Raw genomic sequence first — 13,661 nt, 5'->3', positions numbered from 1 at the left:
AGTGACGAGGACGCTATTCCTCCCGCTGACACCAGTGACGGGGACGCTATTCCTCCCGCTGACACCAGTGACGGGGGCGCTACTCCTCCCGCTGACACCAGTGACGGGGCGCTATTAGTCGAGCTGACACCAGTGACGGGGCGCTATTCCTCCCGCTGACACCAGTGACGGGGACGCTATTCCTCCCGCTGACACCAGTGACGGGGGGCGCTATTCCTCCCGCTGACACCAGTGACGGGGGGCGCTATTCCTCCCGCCGGCACCAGTGACGGGGGCGCTATTCCTCCCGCTGACACCAGTGACGGGGGCGCTATTCCTCCCGCTGACACCAGTGACGGGGGAGATACTCCTCCCGCTGACACCAGTGACGGGGGCGATACTCCTCCCGCTGACACCAGTGACGGGGCGCTATTAGTCGAGCTGACACCAGTGACGGGGCGCTATTCCTCCCGCTGACACCAGTGACGGGGCGCTATTCCTCCCGCTGACACCAGTGACGGGGACGCTATTCCTCCCGCTGACACCAGTGACGGGGGCGCTATTCCTCCCGCTGACACCAGTGACGGGGGCGCTATTCCTCCCGCTGACACCAGTGACGGGGGCGCTATTCCTCCTGCCGGCACCAGTGACGGGGGCGCTATTCCTCCTGCCGGCACCAGTGACGGGGGCGCTATTCCTCCTGCCGGCACCAGTGACGGGGCACGTTTACTTCTCCCACTAGCCACAGCTTGGCCCCCTAAAGTTGGAAGGGGACTTTTTGTTTACAAAGTTTGAAGAAAACTCTTAACGCATTTTTAATTCAGCGACTTTTTTTTTATTTAGTTCCAGCAGATCGCTTTTCAGAGCCGCAGCAGTTTAGGTGCAAATCATAAGACTCAGCCTTTCTTCTACTTGAAGGTGTATGGGGTTTAGGCGCCATCATAAATAGCGCCATACAGAAGGTCATTTTTACAGAATAGCAATTAAAATGATGAGAGGGAGGAAATCTGACTTTACATCCCATAGGGAAGGCAGAGAGAACGTGTTTATATCTCACTGACAGGAGTAGTGAATGAGGAAGCCATGCAATGTGTCCCCACACTACCACCTATGTATGTATATATACTGTATACAGGTATATGACACGCACACAGGCTCCTATGAGCAGCTGTCAGGCCCCCCAGGATTCACACACAATCATGTGACCCGTATGCCGCATATTACGGCTCGGCTCTGCACCCGGCACACACTAGTATTACCTGTGGGTCACCGGCGGTCAGTACATGTCTCGGACACCCCGGGGAGAGGAGAGCACAGAAGCCATGAGATCATACTCCCAGCACCGGGCCTCACAGCACTCTGCACAATCAGCCCTACAAGACTACATCTCCCAGCATCCACCGGTCTAAGCGCCACGCATATCCTCACGCACAGCGTGCCGGTGTTCTGTCATAATCTCCAACCTAGCAAAAACTCCAACCGCTTGTACGGCGCATGCGCGGGCACGAGCAAGACTTTCTTCTGCACGTCGGATTGCGAAGTAAAAGCCATCAACTACACCAACCCCTCTTGCCGTCTCACGGCGCCTGCGCGGTCTTCGTGTGATTCACGAAAATGATTCCATCAAATTCTCCGACTGTTATGGCAGCAGTGCGCATGCGCGGGAACACTGTGCAATCCCCTGTCACATCTTCCTACCTTCTCACACACATAAACCAAAGGCGATCCATGGACAAATACAGAGTTTTATCACACGAGATTCAAAGCAATGAACATTGACTGGGAAGATAACGTACGGAACAAAGTATTTGCATTATGTACATTATGTGGCGAGTTCAGGGGATGTAAGTCTTCCTGCAATCTGAATGTATGTAAAATAGACCAACTGCTCTCACACACCTCCCAACATTTAGAGATGGGAATGAGGGACACCTATCAGCAAAAGTATGCAGGCATAGGACACACCCCTTGCCACGCCCCCTTAAAGGAGAGTTGTACAAAAAACAAGATTGGTTAAACCCACAAGGGCTTTTTTTTACCACTACTATTCCTTTATATTGGCTTTTGGAATTTACAAATGCAGCAATTTAGAAATCATGAAAGGTTTAGCACTGGGAAATACTTTTTGATAGATAAAAATTGCATTTTATATACAACTATGGATCAGACCAAAATGATGGACAAATGAGGAGGAAAGAGGGACAGAGGGACATTGCTCCGTGTAGCGGCCATAACCCTTGCAGGGCGGCCTTGACTTAATGGACTTACCGGTTACCTCCGCTTGGCTTGTTCTTCCACTTCTAGGGGTTCCCAGGGTTGATACCCAACAACTTGAACGCTGACACAAATAAAGTGCTTTTGAAGGGTTTTATTTTGCAGTGATAACTTCCAATAACACAGTCTCTTATAGGAACAGAGGGCACGGGTGAAGAACTCGGGTACCTTGAACTGCAGATATTACAAAGTCTCTAATTCCACCCAGAGAGTAGCCACTCACAGCTGGGCACTTCAAGGCTGAACAGATATCTTGCCAGAGATCATGACAGTCAGCACATTGACTCAAAACTTGAAACAATCCTATGAACGTACAGTTGTAACTGAAAGTGAACAGGAACCCTTTTCCTCAGTACCTGGAACGTTCTCTTTCTCCTTAATAGTACTGGAAAAAGTGTGGATTCATCAATGTCCTTTCCAACTCAGTAACCAGGCACTTCTCAGGATGCCAGCTTGTTGGCCCTCCTCCGAAGAGTCCTCCCCCGGTCACTTCCACGAGCTGTGGTGCCTCTCCAAGCCGAGAGCACAGCCGGGCACCTTGAATCCTCCCTTAGTTACTGCTCCTCGGACCAGCCGGTTCCGAGACTCAGGAACAGACGGATCCCTACCCCAGACCAGGCGGGTCTATTTGGGGTAACTAACAGAAACATGTTGCAGGATGTCGAACACCCCGTGACCGGGACCCCTCGCGGGGCTACCCCAGTCCTGGAACCAGAACAGACCACACCGGCCTCACAAACTCCTCTCCCTCAACACGTGACCCCCAACATCTTAAGTACCTCTTCACAGACTCCTCAGCGAGGCCCGGCACACCCACTGATTGGTTCCGAGGAAGCTGATACCCAAAACGTCCAACCAGGCCTGGTTCTGGCTTGTCATGTGCACCTCACCACACACATGACTAAGCAGAACTTCTAACACAGCCCAGCCAAACTGATGTCAAGGTCAACCTATATAATTAACCCTCAGAACCCCTACTGTTCTGAGGCAAAAAATAAATTTACACCTGCATGACACTTTGTCCAAAATGTCATCCGCTACACTCCAAATCAGGGACCGTCCCTTGAAATCAGGAACAATTATGAGCTATACCTTTACAGCCGCAGCGCACCTGAGGCATCAAACAGACCAACTGCTCTCACCACCGCAGCGCGCCTGCACATCCTGCATATCACACAATAAAAGAATGCCATCAAATACTCCAAATGCTGTGTTTTTTCTTCACTCTACAGCTATTTCTTTACTTTATGCATAAGAGAGACGATCAGAAAATCAAACATGGGATGTCAGTCTTCCCGTGCAGGTGCACTACTGCGATTTCAGTTGGAGTACTTCATAGGATTCTTTTAGCCCGTAATACGAAGGCCGTGCAGGTGTGCTGCAGCACCGCGAGCAGTTGGGGTATTTGACAGCTTTTACGTGACAATCTCCTTCTTGTGCACACGCTCGTGCATGGCCAATACACCCACCTATGTCGCGGGTTGGAGTCTTTGACAGGTTGCAGATTTTGGCAGAACACCAGTGTTCTAGAAAAAACCTTGACTTATGCGAAGCCTTGACCGTGTCTCTTACATTGAGGCTACATCAGAAACAGTTGTTAAATCACCTTGTTCAGAAGCAGCACAGTGCACCACAATAGTGTGGATGACCCTTAAAGAGGAAGTAAAGTCAAATAAACAAAATGTAAAATATACCCTGCAAGGCAAAGGCATAATGAGCTAGTATGCATAGCATACTAGCTCATTATGAATAACTTACCTGAGATGGAAGCCCCTGAAGCGACCCTCGTTGTCCTCCTCCGACGACGCCATCTATCCTGGAGTGACTTCCAGGTATCGTGGCTCCGGCACTATGACTGGCCGGAGCCGCCATGACGTCACTCCCACGCGTGCGTGCGGGAGCCGCCACTAACGGCATGATTGCTGTTAGCAGAGGCATGCTCAGTGCGCGTGAACGCTGCTGTCTATGGCGCAAGCACCGTAAAGACTGGTGCCTGTCTTTTACAAACCTACACGGTTTAGGAGATATTTCCTGCACCTACAGGTAAGTCTTAATCTAGGCTTACTTACCTGTAGTTAGAAGTGATCTCTAAGGGTTTACAACCACTTTACGGCTGAGAACATCCTATGAGTGTAGACCTCATGGCCTCGACCCCTAGAGGGAGTATTGCCACAGTGTACCACACTCACATACAATGATGCAGAGAGCAGCACTGACCTCATCATGACTACACTGCTCACTTCATCATTGCAACTGATAGCTTTTTCCCAACGTTGAATAGAGTAAACCTTTTAAGAAAATCATGCATACAGATAATTTAACTAGCTTAGCGACAGTGGAAATGAGACTGAAGCACAAAATGCTGGAGACAGGGTCTCTTTAACTAAGTGTGTGTTTTACCCTTTAAAATGTTTCCATGGTTTGAGACTTTACTTTGATCTCGATGATTACAGCAAAGTAGCATCAACTTTAACATTCTAAACATTATAGCTAGGAGAATCCCATAATTTTTTTAACCAAGAGCCTGGAAAAGTCTCTTTGAACTGTTTGTGGAGACCACATGATCCACATCAAAGCTTGATGTATGGAAATATTTATAATGTTGATTAACTAAAGGAGTATATTTTTTTACTTAGCTCAGTGATGCTATAGTGTCTTCATTCAATGACATGCAAAGTTCACCCAAGTTCACTCAGCTCTTTTAGAAATCTCCTTCAATAAACAAAATCATAGAGTCGAAAGGGGAATGTATAAAGGTCAAGCCATTGAAAAAATCTACAGTACATAGTAAAAATGAGAATGCTTAACAAATTTATTTAAAAAAATTAGGCTTAAAGTAGAACTAAAGACATTTTTGTTTTGGCTAGAGTAAGGGAGTGTTACAACCCCTGTCAGTTTTTCTTTCCTGTCCCATAGAAAACACAGGAAGTGTGAGAAAAGATCTCCAGGACTTGCCACCAGAACTAGTGTCCCCAATGGAAAATTTCCCCTTTACTACTTTTCTAGGGTCCTCCTGAAATTTGGGATTTTCTTTTACTTTTACCCACAGTGATAATGGTAAACAGGAAAATAGAGAGGCTGAATTTCTTTAATGGGAGCCAACAGCAATAAAAACCTGACATGTGTTCAAATCCACCTCCACTCTATCTAGTTATGCTTTCTTATAGCCCATCCACCCATATTATAATGGAGGGGAAAATGTCTGCCTACCTACTGTCAACGGTCCTAGGCGTTTAGTCAACTACAACTCTGTACTTTCTAACAAGTGACCTACCATGCGACTTAATTATAAACCCCTCCTAGGTAATAACAAATGAAAAAATATTATTATATGCCTTTTGCGGCACAGACTAAATTTGTCCTACTTTATATTCCTAATTATTGTTAAAACAGCCCAAAAGAAAGTCTGGTGCTGGATGGTCATTTTAGGGGTTACATTTGGAATTGTTCAGGAGTTCAGGTGTTGAGCTTCCTCTTATTTAGCAGAGTTTATGGGCGTCAATTGTTTTTTAAATTGCTTTGCGAATGTCTCAGAATGTGTATTTGCTACAATAAGTGTAAACACATTTTTTCAAAAAATTCAATAATTTAATGTAGACAAAATAATGGACGGCCTCCAATTATGAAATACATCACATATTGAAAGTAATCATATGTACCATCATCCCAATTGAATAGAATAAATGTTTGAGAGTCTGGACCCCAACCCAGACCCATCAAGAGAGAGCAAGCGGACTATCACTATCAGGCACTGACGCATCATTCCATTTTCATTCTTTTGCATTGAATGTGTTTCATTATTTTGCTCAGACACTGGCCTCTGGTATTCTATATACGCTCTCCCCCAGTCACCGCGGGATACTCATACCGGGTACTCATTTGGCCGTTTTTTGCTGGAGTGTGGGTAAGCAGCCTTGATGTGTTATGCTACAATTTTTGCTTTTCTCCATCATATGGTTTTTACTGTTCAATTTAGGTCTGTTTTCATTGGTGCTTATTTACATATATACATATATTTTCAGATGTATTTCCTGATGAAGCGGTTAAACCACGAAACTAGTAGAAATACCACACCATCTGTGAATTTTTTGTAATCAACTTTTTGTTTTTGTATTAATAAATTATTGTCACATTTTAACTTGTTTATGGAAATTTTTCTGTAACTGTTTAAGCTGTACCGTGATAGTCCACTTGCTCTCTCTTGATGGGTCTGGGTTGGGGTCCAGACTCTCAAATCCTTATTCTAATAATTTAAAGTAAGTTTACAATTTTGTGTTGGGACACATTCATAGTGGTCTTGGGCCGCATGTGGTCCGTGGGCCACAGGTTGGACACCCCTGACCAACAGTATAATGAATATAATGAATCAGCTACTGCAGAGCTTTAACAGCTATACAAAATTGATGAAATGTTGTAGAGGTGTAACTTTGACAAGTTTACAGAATGAAACCCATCACAAATGAGCAACAGATCATTTAAAGTGATACTAAACAGAGAAGTGTTAATTGTCATAATTTATTCACATAAATCAGTATCTTATTCCTGCAGCGCTGTTCTGTGGGAAAGGGGGAGTCACATGATTTTTCACTGTTTGGCATCTGCAGGTAAAGACCTTTGGGAGAGGGGGCTTCTTTTACTCTGCTGATGTATGACTGGGAATAGTGAAAAATATAGGTGTTCCCTCAGTGGGAATAGTGAACAATAAACAGTAAAGATAGTACACAGACTCAAAAAATAAATAGAATAAGAATCTCTGGGATACAAATGGATCAGCTGGTCATGAAACTCCTATTCCTTCCATGCTGCCTCCGGCTGATTGGATGGATACCAGCCAGTACAATTTCCTTTAATGGGGTTCGGTGCACATGGGAATAGAAAAGGCAAAATCGAGTGCTCTCTATATATCAAAATGGTTTATTTATCATTAAAACATTAAAACGTTACTCACAAACGCAGCACTTAAGCAGTGCGAGGTCAGGATGCATAGAAACAACAAGATGCTAGCGGGAGGACGTTGCCACTGTGACTCCTTACCCCCTTACCCCCTAAAACGTTCTTCAAATCTTGATTAGAGCATTCAGAGATTCAGCTTAATGGTTTTTAAATATTGTTTTAATGGAAGTAAATAAAAACAGTACAAATAAACAGACAATGATCAATAGTAAAGTGATCAGGATTAAAAGTGAAAAGCTTGCCTTGTCTTTGGTTCCAAACAGAGTCCAATTTACTTGCTGAGTAAAGCCCCGTACACACGAGCAGACTTTTCAACATCCAAAGTCTGACGGAATGATTCCGGCAGACTATTCGATCATGTGTGGGCTGCAACGGACTTTTGATTCGCAAAAGTCTGACAGACTTTAGAAATGGAACATGCTTCAAATTTTTCCGCCAGAACTCTGCCGGACCCAGTTCCTACCGAAAAATTCGCTCGTGTGTATGCTATTCCGATGGACTAAAACCGACGCTAGGGCAGCTATTGGCTACTGGCTATGAACTTCCTTATTCGAGTCCAGTCGTACGTCATCACGTTCGAATCCATCGGAATTTGGTGTGATTGTGTGTGGCCAAGTCCGCTCATTCGGAAAGTCCGTCAGAACTCTGTCAGAACTCCGGCAGAACTCCTTCGAAAGTCTGTCGGACATAAGTCTGGTCGTGTGTACGCGGCATAAGCCCAATCTGATGATCAGAGCCACTCTCTAGGCTTTGGCAATAGATTTTGTGTCACTGATGGTCCAGAGCTGTAAATTCAGATATATTTTCTGGTCCTCAGGGATTTTTTTTAATATAATTAGAACAACCTATCAAAGGGTCTTAGGGGTGTGCTAAAGGGGCTGACATGTATTTTATTTTGATTTAGTGGACACCCTCTTACTATCAACCATTCAAAATGCATTGATATTTCCATCTGACAAGGTTTCACAATCTGACAAACATATCATTTAACAGAAGGAAATTTTTGAGTCCAAATATAATATAAATCTTATGCACGTCTCTTCTAGGAGGTCCCACATGTTTCCATTAGCTGTCTGGACCTTATAGTAAAGGAGTGTTTGTTGTCTGAGAGGCATCTTTTTATAAATCCCTGTAACCACTTGTATGTATATAACTCCATTAATGCTAAGACAATCCAAGACTGATATGCACACTTTACAAAGTTAGGACACCATAACTACTGGGTGTCCAGGCTGGACCACTGGCTGGAGCCTGCTTCTGGTGGCTTGCCCTTCAGACAATGAGCTGCCTGAGAGGCCCTTCAGCATAGCATGTGGTCTTGTGATAACAAGAAACATTCACCTGTTCCCTGACACCGTGGACCACTTCACTTTCATAAAAACGAATTAGTCCTGGATCAGCAATATTTACAAAGTCTTTCTTGCTGATGCTATTGACTACATTTCACTTGTTATTCAGCCCCTTCAGAAAAGGTACCTTACACCATTACCAGCTCCTGACACCACTTTACCCATGCCACTGTTAGGGATGAGCCGAACACCCCCCGGTTCGGTTCGCACCAGAACTTGCGAACGACCCCCGTGTTCGGTACGAACGTTAGAACCCCATTAAAGTCTATGGGACTCGAACGTTCGAATTGGAAAGTGCTAATTTTAACGGCTAATATGCAAGATAGTGTCCTAAAAAGGGTTTGGCGACCTGCCTCCTGCCTCAGGGGACATGGGTCACTGCAAAAAAAAGTTTTAAAAACTACCGTTTTGGCGGGAGCACTGATTTTAATGACGATTAAAGTGAAAAAAAAAAGTGAAATATTCCTTTAAATATGGTGCCTGGGGGGTGTCTGTAGTATGCCTGTGAAGTGCCACGTGTTTCCCATGTTTAGAACAGTCCCTGCACAAAATGACATTAAACGGAAATAACACCATTTAAAACTGCTTGCGGTTTTAATGTTATATCTGGTTCCTGCAATATGGTTGAAAATCATTGAGAAACATGGCATGGGTAGCCCTCCCTGCCCATTACCAGCCTATTTGGGTCTTGTACGCATATTAAGGGGAACCCCGTACCCATATTAAAAAAAGGAAATGCGTGTGGCCCCCAGGCCCTATATACTCAGAACAGCAGTATACAGGCGGTGCAAACAAGACAGGGACTGTGTAGGTTTGTTGTGTTAAGTTGAATCTGTTTGTCATTTTCAACCGGTACATTTTTAAAGTGTAGCTCCAGTCAAAAAAAATATCTTTAAGCTTTTTGGAAAACATAGGGAAGGGTTATCACCCCTGTATAATTTGTTTTGTCGTCCATCTTTTTTCATCTCACTTGCTGCTGTCTCCTTGTGTTTGCAAGTAGGAGATGTTTGTAAGTTGGATGTTTGAAAATAGGGGCCTGCCCTATATTATAGCGGTGTGTACTGGGTACAGAACACGCAGACAGCATCTCCTAACACTATTGACTGCAAGCTCTATTATTAACCACTTGTTAGCCCAATGTTTGCATAAAGTGAAAGATGAAGTTATGCTGAGTAAATAGATATCAAACATGTCACTCTTCAAAACTGCACATGCCCGTGGAATGGCGCCAAACGTCGCTACTTAAAAAATCCCCATAGGCGACGCTTTAAATTTTTTTTTACTGGTTACATGTTTTGAGTTGCAGAGGAGGTCTAGGACTAGAATTATTGCTCTCGCTCTAACATTCTCGGTGATACCTCACATGTGTGGCACATGCGAGCACATGGGGACATGGGCGCTTTAATTTTTATTTTATTTTTTTATTGTTCATTTTACTTTATTTTAGTTTGACATTTTTTTCCCCAAAAATATATTTTTGATCACTTTTATTCCTATTACAAGAAATGTAAACATCCCTTGTAATAGGAATATGGGGTGACAGGTCCTCTTTACAGTGAAATCTGGGGGGTCAATATGACCCCACATCTCACCTCTAGGCTGGGAAGCCTGAAATAAAAAATAAAAAAAAGATTCTGGCTTTGATCGTACTGGCGAGTTGGTAGAAGCACCGGAGGGCGGTGAGGGGTGGGGGGCGTCTATGGCTGGGTATTTCAGGGTATCACCGAGTATGGCTGGGTATCTCTGAGTATGGCTGGGTATGGCAATTTATGGCAGGGTATTACAGAGTATTGGCGGGGTATTGGCGGGGTACTACAGAGTAATAGCAGGGTACTGCAGAGTATTGGGGGGTACTACAGAGTAATGGCAGGGTACTGCAGAGTATTGGGGGTACTGCAGAGTAATGGCGGGTACTGCAGAGTAATGGCGGGTACTGCAGAGTATTGGGGGGTACTGCAGAGTAATGGGGGTTACTGCAGAGTAATGGGGGGTACTGCAGAGTAATGGCAGGGTACTGCAGAGTAATGGCAGGGTACTGCACTGCAGAGTAATGGCAGGGTACTGCAGAGTAATGGCAGGGTACTGCACTGCAGAGTAATGGCGGGGTACTGCACTGCAGAGTAATGGCGGGGTACTGCAGAGTAATGGCGGGGTACTGCAGAGTAATGGCAGGGTACTGCAGAGTATGCACTGGTATTGCAGAGTATTGGCAGGGAATTGAGGGGTTAAATTCGGTGAGCAGCGATGTGGGCACTGCAGATGCAGCCCACATCGCTGCTGACACCGATCTCTTTCCCCTCCGCTGTACCGATTGGTACAAAAAGGGGAGGGAGGAACAGGCGTCATAACATGACGCCGGTTTGTTTCCAAGTGATCACTCCGTCATTTGACGGAGCAATCACGTGGTAAACGGCCGCTATGAGCGGCCGTTTACCGTGATCCGTGATGCGCCGGGTCCTGTGGACCCGGCGGTCACGGATGCTCTCGAGTGCGCACACCTCGGGGGACACGCGAGAGCAGAATTCTGGGAGGCCGTTAATTAACGGCCTCTCTGAGTTAAACAACCGCCCTGAAGCCGTTAATCGGCAATGAGCAGTTGTTAAGTGGTTAAAGCTAGATCACTAGCTATATAGGTGAGGTGAATATAGTGGTGTATACTGCAGTCAGGGCACAGACAACAACCACTACACAGCAGCAAGATAGGAAATCGATTGGTGTGTACTGTGTTGAAGGTACACAGAACACCCACTGCTTCAGATGCTAAGTAACACACTACAGGAGGCCGCCTCAAAGGCGGCCTTATATAGTGTGGGGCGTGCACTACACAGCCTGAGCTATGATTGGCCACAGGCAGGATGCCTGTGGCCAATCATGGCTCTCCTCGCTGCCGGCGCTGCGATTGGCCAAGCATGCGGGGTTACAGTGCATGCTTGGCCAATTATCGGGCAGCAATGCACTGCGCCAACGCAGTGCATTGTGGTCCGCACGCGCGTCACTCGAATTTTGACACGAACGGCCAAATCGTTCGGAATTCGCCGAACGCACGAACAGCCAACGTACGTTCGACTCGAACACGAAGCTCATCCCTAGCCACTGTTACAAGCTTCTGCTATCTATTCTTGACTTTGGCTGTCTTAAATATCAGTTCTGGTCACCTCTGCTGGTCTGCCACTATAACCAGTTCCTGTTATCACTGTTGGCCTGTCACAATGAACAGTTCCTGCCACCTCTGGTGGTGTTTCACCATTACCTGCACCTGCCACATCTGTTGAACTGCCACCTCTTGCAATCTCTCATGGCCTGCCACCATATACTTTAATTCTTTATTCACTATAAAAAAAACTACCCGATAAATCCCTCATAAATTGCAGCCAAATCAAGTTGCTTACTGTGTAGTGACTGTAAAATTATTTCTGACTTCTATCTCTCTGAAAAAATACACTTGAAATAATTCTTATTTCAAGATAAAATCTGTCTTATCTCTTTGTCTTACATTACAACCAAATCAAACAGTTTACATACTATCCAGTGAATGTGCAATGTACAACATTTGTGGCTGTAGTCTCTAAAATAGTACATCCTATTTTTTATTTCATGAGAAAATCTGCCTCATTTCTTCCTGTTACATTGTAGCCTAATCAGGATTCTTACATATTGTACAGCAACTGTACATTGTTTGTGGTTATTGTCTCTGAAATAATATACTCTACTTCATGATAAAAACTGTATTTTTTTTCTCCCTCTTAGGCCCCCTTTGACACGATCGACCCACTCAGATCCACCTGTCCATTTTTCAGGGGGATCCAAGCAGGCCACTTATTGACTTCTATGGGCAGGCGGATGTCAGCGTAGATGTGTCCATCCTGCAGGCCTGTACTGGCCATCGGGACTACCGGGAGTTTCCCGGTGGGCCGATTGGCTCAGTGGGCCGGTTGTCAGTGTGTCACTGACTCACTAAACTTCTCTCTCCGTGTCTGCATTGTGTTATAATAACTCTGGCTGGCTCCGCTCCTGCACCCGGCGGCGGCGGCGGCACACAGACACCATCATCATGATGCTGCCACTCAATTGTAACTCCCCCTAACATTACGGCCTCCTTGTCCTGGCGCCGTGACGTCACTCACGGCCGGGGAGGGGGAGGCTGGCCGGAGATACAGGAGGAGCGTAGCGAGCGGCTGCCCAAGCTCAGCTGCCTGCAAGACTGCAACCAAGGAGCCAGCGCCGCTGAGGAGGAGGAACCTGATAATTCCTTGCAGTGCAGCAAGTCCAGACAGCATCAGATGCTATACGGGATGCAGGCTGCATGATAAGCTGAGTCTATTACTGTCATTATCTGATTTCTGTAATATGCAGCATGGGGGGGGGGTTGTAGGGGTAAATGTACTGCCACTGGTCATGGTAACTGATAAATAATTTAATGCCACTGGTCATGGTAACTGATTATTAAGCAGTTACTGTGACCAGTGGTATTAAATTATTCATCAGTTACCATGACCAGTGGCATTAAATTAATAATTGACCAGCGGCATTCAATTATTAATCAGTTAGCGTAACCAGTGGCATTAATATAAATTTAATGCCACTGGTCACGGTAACTGATGAATGATTTAATGCCACTGGCCACGGTAACTAGTGAATGATTGAATGCCACTGGCCATGGTAACTGATGAATAATTGAATGCCACTGGCCACGGTAACTGGTGAATAATTGAATGCCACTGGTCACGGTAACTGATGAATGATTTAATGCCACTGGCCACGGTAACTGATGAATAATTTAATGCCACTGGCCACGGTAACTGGTGAATAATTGAATGCCACTGGTAATGGTAACTGATGAATAATTGAATGCCACTGGTCACGGTAACTGATGAATAATTAAATGCCTCTGGCCACGGTAACTGATGAATGATTTAATGCCACTGGCTACAGTAACTGATGAATAATTGAATGCCACTGGTCACGGTAACTGATGAATAATTGAATGCCACTGGCCACGGTAACTGATGAATGATTTAATGCCACTGGCCATGGTAACTGGTGAATAATTGAATGCCACTGGTCACGGTAACTGATGAATGATTTAATGCCACTGGCCACGGTAAC

General features: G+C 45.3%; 1 protein-coding gene across 2 annotated transcripts in view; it reads right to left on the bottom strand.

The window, feature by feature from the left end:
* Positions 1 to 1,399, bottom strand: part of NFXL1 (nuclear transcription factor, X-box binding like 1) — a 149,926-nt gene extending 148,527 nt beyond the window's left edge. For both annotated transcript variants that reach the window (XM_077477531.1, XM_077477532.1), the window contains exon 1: positions 1,239 to 1,399. The gene's annotated coding sequence lies outside the window, so the exon portion shown is untranslated. The remainder of the gene's footprint in view (positions 1 to 1,238) is intronic.
* Positions 1,400 to 13,661: the final 12,262 nt, after the last annotated feature.

Source organism: Lithobates pipiens, unplaced genomic scaffold (genome assembly GCF_037356315.1).
Source record: "Lithobates pipiens isolate NorthernLeopardFrog02 unplaced genomic scaffold, aLitPip1_a1.2 Scaffold_13, whole genome shotgun sequence".
Lineage (NCBI taxonomy): Eukaryota > Metazoa > Chordata > Amphibia > Anura > Ranidae > Lithobates > Lithobates pipiens.
The sequence above is the reverse complement of the archived record's forward strand: the minus strand, read 5'-3'. Positions and strand labels throughout refer to the sequence as shown.